General features: G+C 37.3%; 1 long non-coding RNA gene across 4 annotated transcripts in view; it reads right to left on the bottom strand.

The window, feature by feature from the left end:
* Nucleotides 1-930: 930 nt before the first annotated feature.
* Nucleotides 931-18,005, bottom strand: part of LOC148970657 (uncharacterized) — a 148,224-nt gene continuing 131,149 nt past the window's right edge. For all 4 annotated transcript variants that reach the window (XR_016148052.1, XR_016148054.1, XR_016148053.1 and 1 more), the window contains one exon: nt 931-1,284. This is a non-coding gene — a long non-coding RNA (uncharacterized LOC148970657). The remainder of the gene's footprint in view (nt 1,285-18,005) is intronic.

Here is an 18,005-nt window from a genome sequence, read left to right as displayed (position 1 = left end):
TCTGTGTAGTGGATCAAAAACACACAGCGCGACTAGTGTGGTCTCGTCTCCCGATTTAATCACTCTTTTGAGACGGTTCTTTTTTAGTGACTCAAGATCAAGAACACAACTCAATGAACGCATCCAACAGTGAAGTCCGACTCCCGATCAAATCCATCTTTGATTTAGGCTAGTTCTTTTTAGTGAATCAAAAACAAACAGCGCGGCCAGAGTAGTTTGATTCCTGAATGAATAACGAATCAACGAATAACGAATATGAATCCTTTAAGCCGGTGACACAAAAATATGTAGCGCAATGCATCCAATACGAATGATTCTTCCGATCAAAATGAACGAATCTTTTTCGGGTCATTTGGTTCATTCAAAGAAAGAAATGAACGGATAATTGACTCGGGAAAAGATTCGTTCATTTTGAAGAACGAGTTCGAACAGGAGAGTCACGAACGCAGCAAGGCGACCATTTGAGCTTATAAAACTTATAAACTTAGTTTTTTTTTTTTTTATAAATGAGCGTTCGTTTCGCTTGATAAGAGCCTTATTCATCGCCTGGAATCATTTAAAGCCCTTTGAACAGTTTGCAGTTTGCACTGAAACTGTCTTTTGGACCGAACCGTTTGGTTCCCATTGAAGTCCATCAAATTGAAGTTTTCATCAAAAACCTCAATTTCTTTTCGTCTGAAAGATGACACGAGGGCGAGTAAATTATCAGCAAAAGGTTTTTTAAAAGTGAACTACTCCTTTAAGTAGACAGTTCTATATTACAGTATAGTCAATATCGGCCAATATGGGTTAGTTTGACCCCTGAACAAATAGCTCTTTTGAGCCGACTTTTTTACAAACACACACACACACACACACACAGAGAGAGAGAGAGACACGCACGTGCACACTTGTATCGAAGTGCCAAATAAAGCAAAGAAAACAATAATTCCATGAATAATTTATTTATTACATTTCACATCAAAACGAGTCCATGAAAACATACCACTCCTTGATGTGAATTTCAACCAGATGTTACTTTTTAATCAAGATATTACATTTTTTAGATATCATATTCGATATCCCTGTATCGCCTGCAGTGGGCAACACATCAAAGGCGTCTTGATCTTCTCTTCTCCTCTGTCCTCTGCTGCTATAGAGAAACTGAAGAGATGTAAGAACTCTGATAGGACCAAAAACAGCAGGGCATCCCAAAGACACATGAAACATCCTCAAACCAGACCATGCAGTGAGGTCTGATCAATCACAGCCGGATTAAAGCGGTCTCATTAGGTGGAGTCGAGTCTGAGAATATAGAGAGAATGCTTCCTAACTTGCTTTGTTCCAAAACAGTATTTTATGATACAACTCACATGATCAGCATAACAATTTAAGTGAAAAGTTTTGATTTGTTATGTCTTTTGCTTAACTGTGCCTAAGTGAAAGCTAGAGCATCTAACCGTCTGTACAAAGTTTTTATGATCAATGTCACTAATGTACTAGTCTAGCAGAGAAGAGGTATAAAGCAAAGATCAGGGATCTACTGTAGTGAAACTCAAACTGGAAAGTGTTAATGTACTACATTTTCTACCCTTATCTGAAAACCTACCTAATCAGCAATACAGCAATATAAAAATAGCAAATGTTTGTCAAGAATGTCCTTTTAAAGTCTCTCAAACAGAACATGAAAGTGTGAGTCTTTCAGAGGTGCTTCTAGCTGTTCTTCTGTTCTCTGCTGGGCGTCTCTCACATACGGCACAGCCTCTCTTCTGAAACTCAGCCTGACAGACGAAAACCTGCATGGATTACTGTATCAATTCTGAAATTCTGTATAGAAGTGTTAAAGTATTTAGGCCGATACAAAAAAGAAAAGCACTTTGGCAGGGAATAATACAGATCAAAGTCAACTTTATATATTTTAGATGTGATCATGTACTCACCGCCATGTCCTCCCAAACACATGGGATTTTCTTTCCTCTGTGGAACATTTGATGCATATATATATATATATATATATATGATATGGTTTCCAGCTACAACAACTATACTCTTTTAGCCAAGAGCACCTTGTTAGTCCTTTTTTGTGCTATTCTACTCTAATGTTTACAGTGTCATTTTGTCATTTAGGTTTTGCCTGAAAGTGAAAGAAGTGACATGTGGAGGCTGTGGTAAAGCATACTCAGAATTTGTCCTCTGCATTTAACCTATCCAAGGTAGTGCACACACATTAGCAGTATGAGTAGTGAACACACACACGAACACACACGGAGCAGGCAGGCAGACATTTTTTGATGTGGTGCCTGGGGAGCGATTGGGGGTTAGGTACAATAAAATCCACAGGTATAAAATAGAGCCCGACCGATAAAGGATTTTGAAGGCCGATACCGATAAAAAAATCTTTTGGTTTTAAAATCCGATATGCCGATATATCGGCAGATTTTTTTTTTTCGAAACGCGCAACAAAACATTAACAGATTTCCTTAACATAAGTTATTTGTAGTTATTTATGAGTTTTAACTAAAACATTATGACCATGCATTTTTAAAAGAAAGTTGTTTCTTTTATTGTCACAAAAGAACAGACTGATGATAGTGGCATTAGCTAGTCTATGATGAGCCATAATTTAGCAATTGATGACGTCTTACTACAAAGTGTAAAAACATACATTTTCAATATAACAGGCCAAGGAGAGATGATAAGTCTCATTGCTATAACTGTCACGTGCTATTAAAGAAATACTTCAATCACATTGTCAAAAGTTAAAAGGACAGTCAGTCAACTACACTGTAACAACGTAACTAATTCTGCTTCACTCTCGGCTTATTTAACAGCAGCAAAACTGGACATGATAGTCACAAATTCTATCATGCTTATTTGAGTTAAGAGAACTGATGGGCATGTTCTTTTAATTGTTATTCAAGGCAAGCTATGACCAACTCAACGAGTGTTGCCAACAGGGACGGTGTAGAGTGCCCTCTGGTGGACAAGCTATACAACTCCAACATGGTTCAAGCGTGTTTCGTCCGTTTTTATTTTTGAAATATTCATTGATCGGCCATTATAACTGCCGATACCGATAGTTTGGAAAATGCCTAATATCGGCCGATATATCGGTCTGGCTCTAGTATAAAACACTTCAAGCATATCACACAGACAGTTAGTTTAAACGTTTATTATCACAACCACAGGCAGGCTGCTCTACTGCTCACATGTCGCAACAGCGCTCTTAAATGAAATAAGTTATACAGTCTAAAAAAATACAATAAAATAGATTACATTTAAATCAAACACGCAGGTTATCTTACCTCAAAAATCAGTAAGTCAACGCGTTGCTAACAGACGGGTGTGGGCTGCGGCTAAATATATCAGCTCTTGCGCTAAGGATGAAACCGTTCCCTGCTAACGTTTCCAATGGCCGTATGTCCATACAACAGAAATTCACGCATTTAGCAGTGATTAGCGATTTCACACACACTTATTTTTTTTCCTGTTGCTGGTTACCGCTACATCCACCATGCACGCTCAAAAGGTCTTTGTAACTGATATGATCCCATCGTCTTACTATTGTTAGCACAGCCTTGCAAATTGTGCATTGTGCATAACCACTTGGCTTGTCATTTAAGGTTGTCACTATTTGAAAAACAGCCGAGAAGTTTGCCTTTCCTTTGGTGTTTTTCTCAGTTTTAAGTTCGCCATCTGCGATTTTTCTCTTAATGTTCTCCATTGCACATGAGGTGAATCGTGGGTCGCGCCGCCGGGAAACCTTCTGTGTGAGCAGACTGTCACGTGTCAGTCATATGTCAGTGTGATAGGTTATAAAATAGTTTTTTCCATCATCAACTTCTCATATTTTCTATTAATTAATGTCTAAAACATTAAAAGAATAATAAGCCTAAAACAGCCCCGAGGCCCTGCGTGTGAACTATGATGTGAAAATTGGCCAGAAGCCAGGCCTTAGGGGCGTATATGGGGCCCGTCGGGCTCGGGCTGAAATGTATAAGGCTCAAGAGCACCTCAAATCGAACCCGCAACATTCAGGTTCCCAGTCTGACTCTCTAACCATTAGGCCCGACTGCCCCACAAAAAGAGAGGATATAAATACATTTTCAGAGCGGTGCTTGTCCATGCAAAACTCCCCACCATAATGTTGAACATGACTCTAGTTTTTTCTTTATCATGATGCAGTTGCTTACCGACCAAAGTTAAAAGAGCCCTACCCGAGGTTTCTATTATAATCTAGTCTCAGATACAGCCGAAGTAAGTTTTTCAGTGTAAGTCTATGGGATTATTCACAGAGAGATTACTTTAGTCACACTAATCAGCAGGACTGTCACACACCTATGGCCGCTAGTCGCACCTGAAGAGTCTTGCGTGAATTCGGGTATCAGAGGCAGATAGATACACCCAGAGAGCCAGAGATAAAGACTGAGAGACTAAGGTGAAGGATCGAGTCGATCACAGGCTTGTGACGTAAAAAGCACGACCAGACTGACAAGCTTTACCTTCCTGTCAAGAAGACCAGACTTGATCTTGTATGAACTCAATAGACCTTATTCAGAGCAGCGCCATGACAGGTATGAAAGTGAGGCTGTGAGGGATAGACTTACCGTGTTTCCAATGGCATCCGCTGTAAAAAGCTGAATAAAGCGGCTAGATTACTTACAATTTTCCACAGCTTACATTGTCAGGAGATTTTTGTCAACTGACATTTCTTGGAAAGATATTTTTCCGAACAAACCGAAAACACATTAAATAACAGTACAGCCCATTGAAGAGATGCAAGTCTATCCCTCACAGCCTCGCTTTCATTCTCATTAAAAATCAAAGATGGCGCTGCCGTGAATAAGGCGTATAGGGAACATCATAGCATGAGGAGTTAATCCAGACTTCATGAACATAATGAGTAAAATTTGCTTTGACCATCAGCAAATAATTTAGAGAAACAGACTTTATGAATCACAAAACTAAATTCCAGACCGAGTTTAGAGTTCAAAATAATTATTTCATCATCAAAATTGGATTTAGAGTGACATTTTTACTTATTATTTTTGGTTGTATTACTTTCCTTTGATTCCATCATCTATCTATGCGATAGATCGGAAATAAACAGACTTGAGATCCCATCGGCCAGATCAGTTCCACAAGTTGAGCTACTGAGAAAAGTCCACTTGTTGAATACATACTTTTTGTGTGTGAACAACAGCATATTTCTAAAGACTCCTTCAGCCAATACATGCAATACACAACCGTTTAACATGCATGTTGTAACTAAATGGTCCATTAGAGGGCAGTAGTGCATCATGCATCGAGACTGACGAGTCTTAATCATATGCCAAAGCTTCAACTCGTTGATTATTTCCTCCAGGGAGAGGTTAACTCTTCTGACAAACTGTATTAAAACCACATGAATGCAAAGACCAAACACTCTTGTTTTTCACATTACAGCAGAAGCCTAAAACATACACAGACAGAACTAAAGCAAATGTAAGTTTAAAATGCCAGAGTCTAATAAATGTGCCTTTCGCAAAGCTGATCAATATTCTGATGTTGTAAGCAAGCCTGAGTAGCGCAGAAAGGACCAAATTGCCCCATGCTGAGCGAAAATGTTGAGTGTTTCGTGTCATTCAAACTTGAGCGTCGCTCCTCTTATCGTGATTGGTTTGTCAGATCATCGTTTGATGGAGGATAAACACACGCTTGCACACTTTGGAAATCATTGAGGTTTTTAATTCCCCAAATCACCTCTCATCTTATAAGGAGAGATGCCCAGAGTGCCCTTACTTACCATCTTTTCATTGGCAAATTACCACACTTTTCAGTCAAACACGGTTCTTAAGCAGCTGCATCTGAATTGGTCAGACGTCTACTGAGAACTGCAAAATGGTGGATGTCAAACCGAAGAGAAGACTTCGACATGAAAAATTGCAGGGCGGTGTATAATTGAACACAAGCATGGCACATCAGAGCAGGTCAAAGATTTTCTAAATCGCTCCTATACGCCAAGGTGGTTACGGAGGATTACAGTCAGTGGCTGATAGGCCTACGGAAAGTGAAGGGACCTTGTGTGGTTCTCAAAAGCTTTGCTGTTTGAGCGACGTTGCGTTACATTATTTATTTACGTCCTTATTCTATAATAAAACAAACCCTGACTGGATGTGCTAAGGCCATTTGAAATTCCTTCTGTGAATTATCATAAGAAGATTAAGAAAGTTCCATGATGACAGAGCAGAAGTCTATCAAACGCCTTTGATCTGCGGCTCCAGTCCCAGGTACTGCACAAAGCTTTTGACAGGGATTTGCTTTGGGCTGACTCTTTTTCAAATGATAATTACTGTTTTGTTGCTGCACTCGCACTGAGAAACACACCGACTTTAACAAGCCGAAGAAGCTTGAAAATCATCTATGGATAGAGCTGATTATCTGTGCCCTTTATTCAGGCCAGTGATTGAAGGTTTTATTGGAGGGACACTCGGATAACATCAACAGTATTCTCTTTTGGATCTGTGTTTTTTGCTAATGCTAATCAAGTCTTTTCTTATACTCTTATATTATTCCAAATCTGTACAATTTCTCATCATGGAATACAACTCCACACTATTCCATACAATGATTTGAAAGAATCATTTAAGTGAATGAATCATTCACTTATATTTCTGTGCTCAATGAAGAGTTGTGACCCTTACACGTTTTGTCTATCAAGATAATCTTTACAAGTTAATCCAAAATGTATACATTTTGAAGCCTATATAAAGTTTTTTAAAAACACAAGCAGACACAATAAAGTTTAAAAAAACAGAAGCAGGTTATAACTGTGTGTTTTATGTCATAGATCAAAACGTGAAAATATTTAGAGGCTTTGTTAACCACAGACGTTATTTCAGGCGATTTAGCAAAAACCCATTCAAAAATCCCATAGACTTTAGAGCGAAGGAACCGGAAGTGCTACAATGCTAACTCACTTCCGCGTTTTGGCCTACAGAGTGACGTTGTAACTTCAGCACTTTAATACTGAATCAAATGCTGTCGAAAAATGCCTTCAGCAGTTTCTTGAAAGTAGCTCTGGGGTGCGTTTGCCGAAAGCATCGTTTGCCAACTATGGTCACAAGTTCCGTCGTTATCAGCATAGTTCAACGAGTCGGTGTTTCCCGAAACAATCGTTCCGACGAACATTCGCAAAGTTGTGTGGTTGGAACAGCTCTCTCCACCTGTGGTTAGAGGCATAGTTTATATATTACAGCACATTTGTACGTAATAAATTCTTATCTTGATCAAAATAAGCAAGCTGACAATCAGTACAACCGGTGTCTTTTATTTACAATACAAACAAATGTAATTTACGTCTTTTTTCAAAAGATTTAAAGTACAGATTTTCAAGAGTGCGCATGTGCGAACGAGCTCTACTGTGTAAGAACGAGACAAATATTGAGTCTGCTAATAAAGCAAAATAACTGAAAACAATTACACTCTAAAAAAATGCTGGGTTGTTTTAACCCAATTTTGGGTCAAATATGGACAAACCCGAAATGTTGGGTTAAAAATGTAATGTAAAAATTTAACCCAACGGCTGGGTTAGTCCATATTTGACCCAAAGTTGGGTTAAAACAACCCAGCATTTTTTAGAGTGTAGAAATAGTCCTCAGATGAGATGTCCGTAATTTATATATTAACATTCTAACGTTAATTGGATCTCAAACAGTTTCATTAAAAGTAGTTATTACTCCACCACGTGCGAAACCAGCATGGTTGAACGATACTTTACGACAATCGGTTTTGGGAAACAGTCGTAATAGCTAGTTGATTTCTCCAACGATTCATCATACTATGGTAGTGAAGCAGCGAACTACATAGTTGTACGGGAAACGCACTCCTGGTTGAGTTAGCCCAACGCTATCTCACGACCAATTCATAAGGTGATTAAAAACTGGCTAATTCGTACTAATTCATACGACCTCACTCGTACGATTTATCTAAACCCACGTGATGGGTAGGTTTAGGGGAGGGGTCAGTGGTAGGTCATTCGTACGAATTCATACAAATTGGCCAATTTGTAAAATATGTACGATTTAGCAAAAATCGTAAAACCTCACTCATTGTTACGAATCAGCCACCTCGTAAAATTCGTACGAATTCCCGTGAGATCGGGTTGGTTGGCCAGATAATTCCACCAACAGGGAACAGTCATAAAGGTCCGAGAAAGAGATTTAGCCTATTTGAGATGGTACCACAAGACGACATTTGCTAGCAGAGTGCAAGTTTCTGCATGGCACAAGTCTGAAGTAGTGAGTTTAGGTCAGAGGGAAGAAATGGAAATCAATTTACAATGTTTTTTTTTTATTAAAATTAGTATTTGCTTCGCTCAAATGATTCTCCAGCATTGAAGGCCATCCATCAACAACACTATAATCAAGCAAGTTTTTCAAGCAGTTTTGAAATCTGTGCAATTAAGACACAAATCTACCCTTCACCTGTATATATATGAGGAAAAGAGATGAGACATGAAAAATGTGCATGTCTGTATTATTTTTGTTACATGCCACAGATGACTAAGCAGAGAAATGGCAGCATTTTCAAATTAAAATTTAAGCACTAAAATTGCTTAATTGTGCGGTTATTTCACCGGCTTTATTAACATAAGCAATTCCTGGGACATAGCACTACTATAGCAGAAAATTGGCATTCTGGCCAGAGGGAATTAAAAAGCTCAGCTTGTAAACGGTAGACTGAGATTTCTAAGCTAGCGGAACTGACATTTTCAGTTTCTCACCAATTATGATCCCAGCCCTGTTCCTCCCTCGCCTCTTGAACACACTTTTAAACATTACAGATTACCATGCACATAGGGAGTGAACGCTTTAGCATGTGATACTGATACAAGTCTACTATGGACTGGCCTAAACACACAGCATATGATTATTATTAATATCTGTGTAATACCACGAGTCACTGATTCTAGTGTGTCCTGAAGAGGACACCTTGGACTATCATATACAGGGCCCTTTCATACACCCGGTGCAATGCAGCGCCAGGTGCGACGCAAGTGTCTTTTATGCTAATTTCAGACTGATGTTGTTTAATTTGCAAATAGAAAGCTATTTGCGCCGACATTTGTGCACCCGTGGGCGTGCTGGTCTGAAAACGAGGTGTGTTCAGGCGCATTGTTGGCGGGTTGCTATTTTGAGGCAACTGAAATGGACTGCGCCATTGACCAACTGAAACCTGGTCTAAAGTCAATGGCATATTATTATTTATTTTTTTGTTATTTAGGCAAGGCAAGTTTATTTATATAGCACATTTCATACACAATTGTAATTAAAACAGTTTAGAATAAAAAAATAAAATGAAGTAACAGTCAAACGAACAGTGGCACAGTGCTCATTCAGTAAATGCACAGCTAAACAGAAGTGTTTTGAGTCTGGATTTGAATGTGACTACTGTACGTAATTTAATTCAATAAATTCTTTTTTGATAATACGTTAAAATGTTTTAGTATACATTAAAGTATGTCTTCATTACCCTGTAAAATAGGATTTACAAAAATCCTACAATAAAACTACTCAGCAAAAAGAAAATACAACAAATAATTGCATAAAGAGAATGGGGATTGGGAATGTTTTGTCTTATTTAAAATGTCTTTGATTAGATTTTTGGGGTCAAATACGGGGCTTTACTTAATAAGGCTTGAAATCACTTGAAATCAGCTCATAACACATATTCTAGCATGAAAATGCATGCAATGAAGCATTGAAGCTGTTACACTTTTGATTCCAGCAACATAAATATGCAAAACTAAAAAAAAAAATCCTTTGCTTGTACTGTTGTAACACTCTCCCCATTTTTCTTGCCCATCTCCCTTCCGTCAAGCTCATCCATCCACAGCGAACGAGTAAATAAAACGTTTTTGAACGAGATCCATACACCATGTAATCTCGCTAAATAACTGCGAGACTCCCGCTGCTTTTTGTGGGGAATGAAAATGATTTGCGTGCTCTCAGACTAAATGCATCACGCAGATGTGGAAATGAAGATGGGACGGGCGAGTCTGGAGCCTGTTGAAATATCTGAATCGATTTTTAAAACGCAGTGAGTTTGAAGACAGAAACCATTCGCACCTGAAGAGCAAAAGAGGGGTGGCAAATATATATTTAAAGAGTGAAAATGACTTTTTTTATGCTTTAGGGAGCGTATATGGAAAAATGACAGTGTGGATCACATTGTCAAGTGAAACTGACTGATTCTGGCTATTATACAAAACAAAAACAATTATAAAACAGACCCTATATTTGCAGTATAGCACAGCTTTATGTACCTTATAGCTTAAACAGACCACTGTCGGTTGAAAAACAGATAAAGTATGATTGCTCTCTTACCTTACAGTGGCTAAAAGCGACCTGTTTCATACAGGGATGAGAATGAGAGTCATTATTTGCGATCTAGAGAAATACTAAAGTTTAAATGCAAACCAACCAGCTGTATAGGATGTTAATTAGGGCAAAGATCCATGACACAATAAATCAAACAATGAATTTTGGAGGATTATTCAAAACAGATTTAGTGATTTACAAATTGCAGTGTTGGGGCAGAGTATATATGATCAAATGCTCAATTGGAAATATGACTAGAAAAGTTGTATTAATTGTTAGCACCCAAACTCTGAAATAGTCTATAGCTTTCGAATCTCGAATCCTCTAAATCTAGACTACGAATGAACAACAAAACCCTAATCACACTGAACTGACGTCAGCTGAAATACAAAATTTACTGTTATCACTGTAAAGCTCCTTTAAAACAATGTGTATTGTATAAAGCGCTATATAAATAAAGGCTTAATGATAATAATAATAATACATTTTATATATATATATATATATATATATGAAGAGTTCAATGCAAAAGCCTCTAAATGCCATTTGAAATTTTCTTCTTTAATGATGATTTTTATCAAACTTGTATATTTAAGTTCAGTAATTTCACTTAAATGGCAATGATAATTACCTATTAATTGTTATTTAAGTGAAATTACTGAACTTAAATTTACAAGTTTGATAAAAATCATCATTAAAGAAGAAAATTTCAAATGGCATTTAGAGACTTTTGCATCTGAACTCTTCATATATATATATATATATATATATATATATATATATATATATATATAGTGCATTTTCAGTGCTTTACATTGAAAAAGCAACAATAATGGCAATGGATAATGATAACAAACAAAACAACAGTATGTAGATGCAAGTAAAAGTACAATAAAGGGAAATAATATAGACAGGGCAGCATTCAGCAGAATACAATCGGAGAATATGAAATGTAGTATAACGTAAGAATGGTTTCAGAAAATAAGTGAGTTTTGAGCATGACTTGACTTGAATTGCAAGGTTATGCCACACAACTGCTTTAATTTGATGGTCCCTCTCCCCCTTCATGAATAATGCCAGTCTGTCTACATATTCAAGCCCTCACCCTCACCTTTCATCTGTGCATTGTGTGCTTGCTTACCCTCATTTAAGGTGAACAACCATGATAAAAATAAGAATAGGTCAGAAGTCAGATGCCTGGTTGGTATCGGCCACTTTTTCACGAATGATGTACAAAATAAGGGCTGAATATTTTATTTTAAAGGTCTGTGAAAGTGTAAATGGTTCCACTTGTGGTGTTGAAAGTGCTCAATAAATAAAGTTAAGTAAATGGTTAACCTTTGGAGGTCAAATTAAGTAATATATGAGCAATTTTTTTGATGTTTTCATAAGTTTGCAATTTTTGCAATCTTGTCACCAAAACTTTGAACATGTCTTAAAGGGATAGTTCGCCCTAAAGTGAAAATTAGGCCACGATTTACTCACCCTGAAACCATCCTAGGTGTACTGTACATGACATTCTTCTTTCAGACGCAAGAAAAAGAAATATCCACATTTAAAAGTTTATCGACTAAAATAACTAGCTTCCGGCTGATGGCCATACGCATCGATTTATGCTAAATGTATAACCCTTGAACTTGACGCACAGCGTAATGACGGCAATTGACGCCTCTCGCTGGGCAACCGCATTCGTCTTTATGTTGTGCGTCAAGTGGATATTTTTCTTACACGAACGCATCGCTTCACTTCAGAAGACCTTTATTAACCCGTGCAGAGCCATGTCGAGGACTTCATGAATAGATGCGCTTTGATGGACTTCCAATGACAAGCCATTCACTCCCCTTATCAAGCTTGGACGAGCCAGGACATTTTTTTTTTAATATAACTCTGATTGTATTTGTCTGAAAGAAGAATGTCATATACATCATAGGATGGCTTGGGTGAGTAAATCATGGGCTAATTTTCATTTTTGGGTAAATATTCCTTTAATGCAGCTTTATAATGTTAGTAGGGATTAGGGTTAGTTCAATTAGATTAGTTCAAATAACTTTTTATAAGATTACATTTATATATATATATATATATATATATATATATCAGTATTTTATAAAAATAATTATTCTGTTTGAAGCGCTTATGCTTTTATTTTACATTTACTTTTTACTTTTTAATTTTGAAAATTAATAGGCTTAAAGCTATGTAGCTGCTGGTTTTTCATGGGTGAAAAAGGACAAAGGAAATATTTATATAGCAACCAAAGCAAAGACTATCATGATAAATGCTGTATCAAAGGAAAATTAAAGGAATAGTTTAACCAAAATGAAAATTCTGAAAAAGTCATCATTTATTCACCCTCATGTTGTTCCAAACTTGTATAACTTTCTTTCGTCTGTGTAACAAAAAAAAAAGGTGATACAATGGAGACGATAATGTAACAACAATGTAAGTCAATGGAGTCTGAACAACATAATCCTATTCATTGAATGGGAGACATTTTTCAAAAATCTTTTTTTCTTCTACAGAAGAAAGTCATACAGGTTCAGTCCGACATGAAGGTGAGTTAATGATGAAAGAATTTACATTGTTTGGTAAACTACTCCTTTAACTTTTACCCCATTACCTCTGTAACAACAGCCACGTCCAAGTGATCTCGGGGCGCGGGCGCTTTGGTTACAAGAGGTAAAAACGATATAAATGCTGTTCGTTTTCTCACACAAACTGCTCATTTCGTGTCTTAGGCCATCAATGTGTGCTTACATTTACGAGTCATTAAATCATGTTTAATTTGGACTTCTCTGTGCATGCTCTTTGAGGTGGTGACCATAGACCTCCATTATATCACTGACAGACAAGAACAGTTTGACCTAAAATATCAAAATTGAAAATACTGTGAAAACAAAGACACCTACATCTTGGATGCCCTTGAGGTAAGCTAAAACATACCAAACATTTATTTTAAAGTGAACTATCCCTTTAAGTAATGCAATTAGTTACTTTTTAAGGGTAAAACATGACTTTTAAAAGTAACTTTCCCCAACACTGATAATCACCGATACTAAATAGCTTTCGCAAGGGCTGAAAGAACATCCTGTTTGTGCTTCTCGTTTAAAACTTTTTATTTCACAGTGCAACTGTCAGCAAAAACAGAAAGACCCATTATTTCCCTGACAAGCTTTCTCTTCTTGACCCTTAAAGTCTCATTTAGCCTGCTGGCACCCACATTGGCCACTGTTGGAACGTCTCAGGATGTAATCCCACCTCTTAATGCTTTAGTGGTTTTTTTTTTTTGGTTATAAAGCCTGTAATTACGTTTCCTCTTGGATTTCCATACACAAACAGCCTGCCTATGATGGATTTGCATTCATTCATCTCAGCTTCAGTAGTCAGAATGATTGTTTTATGGCCATGTAAGGATCCCGACCCCCGTTTTCCCCAGATTAATCACTTTATTCTTTAATGAGTATGCAAACACACACAGGAATACTTGATCAGGTTGCAATTAGAACAACCGACCATGCAATGCTTCTCCGATTAATTCCCCGTTCACTTCCCCAATGTATGAGTGAAACAGGATATCAGACCTAATTAGAACTGATGTTACTCATAAATATTTGATCAGATCTTCACAATTGAGTATATATATAAAAATCTTCCTCAGTTTTTGTTTTGTTTTCCAGTATAGCTTTCTTAAATAAAGATGCATTTACTTCAGAAGCAAGTCTGAAAAAACACACAAAATTAGTCAGTGCAAGTGCATGGGCTCAGAAAAATAAACTTAATTCAAAAACAAAACAAGATTATTTTTCTGACCCCGTAGGCAGTTCTTGTTTTAAGCATAAATATTTATTATTTTTATTTTTTGTTATTGTTGCATAAAACATTTAATATCTTGGGTAATTTTGCTTCTCAAATAATTGTATCTTCATTTAAAAGTGTTTAGATATTTTTACTGAAAAACAAGACTATCTGTCTATCTATCTATCCGTCCGTCCGTCCGTCGATCTATCCATCTATGCATCCATCCATCCATCCATCCATCCATCCATCCTTATGTCTGTCTATCTTTCCTCTATCCATCCATCCATCCGTCCATCTATCTATTGTTTATCTGTATCTTTCCTCTATCCATCCGTCCGTTCGTCCGTCCATCCATCCGTATGTCTGTCTGTCTGTCTATCTATCTATCCGTCCGTCCGTCTGTCGATCGATCGATCTATCTATGCATCCATCCATATGTCTGTCTGTCTGTCTATCCATCTATCCATCCGTCCGTCCGTCCATCCGTCTATCTATCTATCTATCTATCTATCTATCTATCTATCTATCTATCTATCTATCTATCTATCTATCTATCTATCTATCTATCCATCCATCCATCCATCCATCCATCCATCCATCCATCCATCCATCCATCCATCCATCGATATTTCTGTCTATCTATCTATCCGTCTGTCCGTCTGTCTGTCGATCGATCTATCTATCTATGCATCCATCCATCCATCCATCATCCATTCATTCTATCTTTCCTCTATCCATTCATCCGTCCGTCCGTCTATCTATTGTTTATCTGTATCTTTCCTCTATCCGTCCGTTCGTCCGTCCGTCCATCCATTCGTATGTCTGTCTATCTATCTATCTATCTATCTATCTATCTATCTATCTATCTATCTATCTATCTATCTATCTATCTATCTATCTATATAAATAAAAGGCAATTGCAGTGCATTATAAAGGGATAAATAATACAAATGATTATTCAGGAGTCAAAAATAGAAACCGCATCATGATCGATGCATGCACTCAGAATGTTGTTAAATTTTTTTTATCTTTCAACAAAAACGTATCAATTTTTAATGAGGGAGGCCGACACACCTCAATAATGGTGGAATTTGTTTGGCCATTTTCATAATCAGACAGTGGCAAATATACAATTAATTATGCATGAATCTGATGCATAAATTTCAGGGAGGAAGTACAATTTGGGAGAGGAAAATGTTAGTCACGGAAGCTATCAAAGGACAGTGTCAGAAAATCTTCGAAGTGTGCATAAGATGAGAAAATAAATGTTTATTCTCGGGTCAGTGGGAATGTTAATTAGAATGTGTTTTTTCCTTCGCTTTGAATGTGCGTGCGTGTGCGGATACAGGAAGGGGGGGCCGAGTGAAATTGCTATCGTGTTTTTTGGTCGTCTCCGAAGCATTGTAAATGACAGCTTGTCATCTGAGAGGACGTTTTCAATGACAAGTGGCCCGCGCCAGGGTACAGCAGCCTTTTACACAGCAGTTTGGAGAAAACCCCGAAAATTCATTATTATTTATCAAAGCGATACATGAGAGGACCAATGATGTTGTGCTTCTACATTGCACCATACATTGTTTATCTTAGATTGCACATTAAGCTAAACCATGTGTTTCAAAGCAAAATAAATGTTTAGACATTCAGTTGAACTGAACTGAACTGAAAATGCTGAACTTCTTTTACTTATAAAGGCCATTACAGGGCACAGCATGCAGTGGATCAATCAGGACCTGAACTATCTGGTTAAGAACTTGCTTTTATCCATTTACCAGGTATATAGATGAGGCCAAGTAAAGAAAAAAACAGATGAGAAGAAAATAACAATGCCTAAAGCAATCTCTCTGAAACGAAAGCTTTTATTTTACTAGATGGGCTAAACGAGGAATTGGGCCCTTTAATGAAGAGTCCTTGTTAAGATTCACAACGGATAACCTGTAAACACATCTATTCTAGACACAAACTGGCTGATAAGGGCACTTATTGCTGTTCAGGAACTGGAGTATTTCATGAGGCAGAGGAAGCAAGAGAGCGAAGGAGAAGATCTCTTAAATATTACTGACTGCAGGAGACTGCTGTGTGTTTGCAGAGCTCACTGGACTGAGACAGTCTTCAGCAGACAGTATAGGCGCTCCAAACACCACCAAAATGATTCACTAGATAGGAAACCATGTGTCTGGGAGCGAATCAATGCATTTCCATAGGGCCTCTCTCTTGCCTGAACCTTCATTTGCTCCATCAAGACATTGCTTTTAGACCATACATTACTTTACACAATACATTGCTTTAGGTAAACCAGTCAGTATCTGGTGTGACCGCCATTTACCTCACTAACACAGACTTGGACAGATTTGTGAACAATATTTTTAAAAAATTTTTTTTGTTTTATTGCAGATTAACAAAACAGTAGCACATACCAGGTAAGATTCAGTGAGACACATCTACAATACAGAAGGAGGGAAGGGGAAAAAGAAAGAAAAAAAATTTAGAACAGAAAAAAAGAACATAAAAATACAAAACAGCCCCACACAGTCATCGATAAAGTGGTATATGTAGGCACACGAACAATATTTGAGAGAAATAGGTCTTTTGTGTACATAGAAATGTCTTAGATCTTTGAGCATAGCTGTCAACCCTCCCGTTTTTTCCGGGTTTCTCGCGTATTTTTAGCTCTTTTCCCGCTGTCTTCCCGTTTTAGTATTTTCCCATAAAATATCACGAATTTTTATGCTCTGATTGTGTGAGACGTACAAGCTCAGACAGATTCGGTTTGAAGTCGTTTATCCTCGGATGCGGCACCACGTGCGCTGACACAAAAAACATGTGCACACGGTCAAGCGAAATGAGGTCTTGCCGGTCTTGCGCACCGAACTTGTCATTTTTGCCGCGCTCGTGCGGACACGTGGAGTATATACAAGGCCTTACCGCGCGCTCTGATCATCGGTAAAGGTGCACAGACCTCTCCCAAATCATCTCCAGCACTCAGCCTCTGAAGAACCACTAACTCCGCCTCCCTCGTAAAAAACAAACAAAAGTGTTGCGTTTATAATTTTGTTCAGTGAAATTAAATTAAATTGCCATTTATGTTGCACATTGTACAAAGCCTAAAGGATTCATTACACATAGGGTAAAACATTTATTATAATAATCAAATAAATGAATACATATGATAAAACTATATTATATCTAAAATGTACACAGTATAATTATAATGAAAAATAAAAATATAATTACTACCAAAAAATAAATAAATAAATAATGTACAACATAATTATTGAAATTTTATCTGGAAATAGTTTTATTATTTACAAACGCATTTAAAAAAAAAATGCTGGGCCACACCATTTGTGTGAATAGACCAAATTTGAATTTTTTTTCTGAATGAAAATCTCCCCCTGTGTTGCCACTCTCACGTCTCATTCTCCTTGAACTTTTTGAGTTGTAAAACACATTTTCCCTTTTGAATGTTTGAATGGCATGTTTCAGAGCAAACCAGAGCATTCCATTAGTAGGGATAAAGGACGCTGCATCTGGGCGTTTTAAATACAGATATTACACACATGCACACGCATTCACACACACAGACAACACCAAAGGTTCTGGGGCGAGATGTGGATTTAGAACCCGCCATCTGTTCTTTTGTGTTCTCTTTGTGAATGCATTAAAAACAGCATTAAAGGCTTATTAGGCTTCATTATCTTTAAGTGCCACCCATTGTGAAAACAGATGCGAATGTTTAAATAATGAGGAAACATTTTCAAAAATTTGAATTTCCTGTGCCACACTGGTAGCTCTTAGTTCCTCTGTACCTATCCAAACATCCTGCGCGAAGCCGTTAAAGACAAAACCAAAAAGCAAATGATCAACAAA

The sequence above is a fragment of the Pimephales promelas genome, chromosome 20 (genome assembly GCF_988280905.1).
Source record: "Pimephales promelas chromosome 20, fPimPro1.hap1.1, whole genome shotgun sequence".
Lineage (NCBI taxonomy): Eukaryota > Metazoa > Chordata > Actinopteri > Cypriniformes > Leuciscidae > Pimephales > Pimephales promelas.
This window is presented reverse-complemented; position numbering and strand designations above follow the sequence as displayed.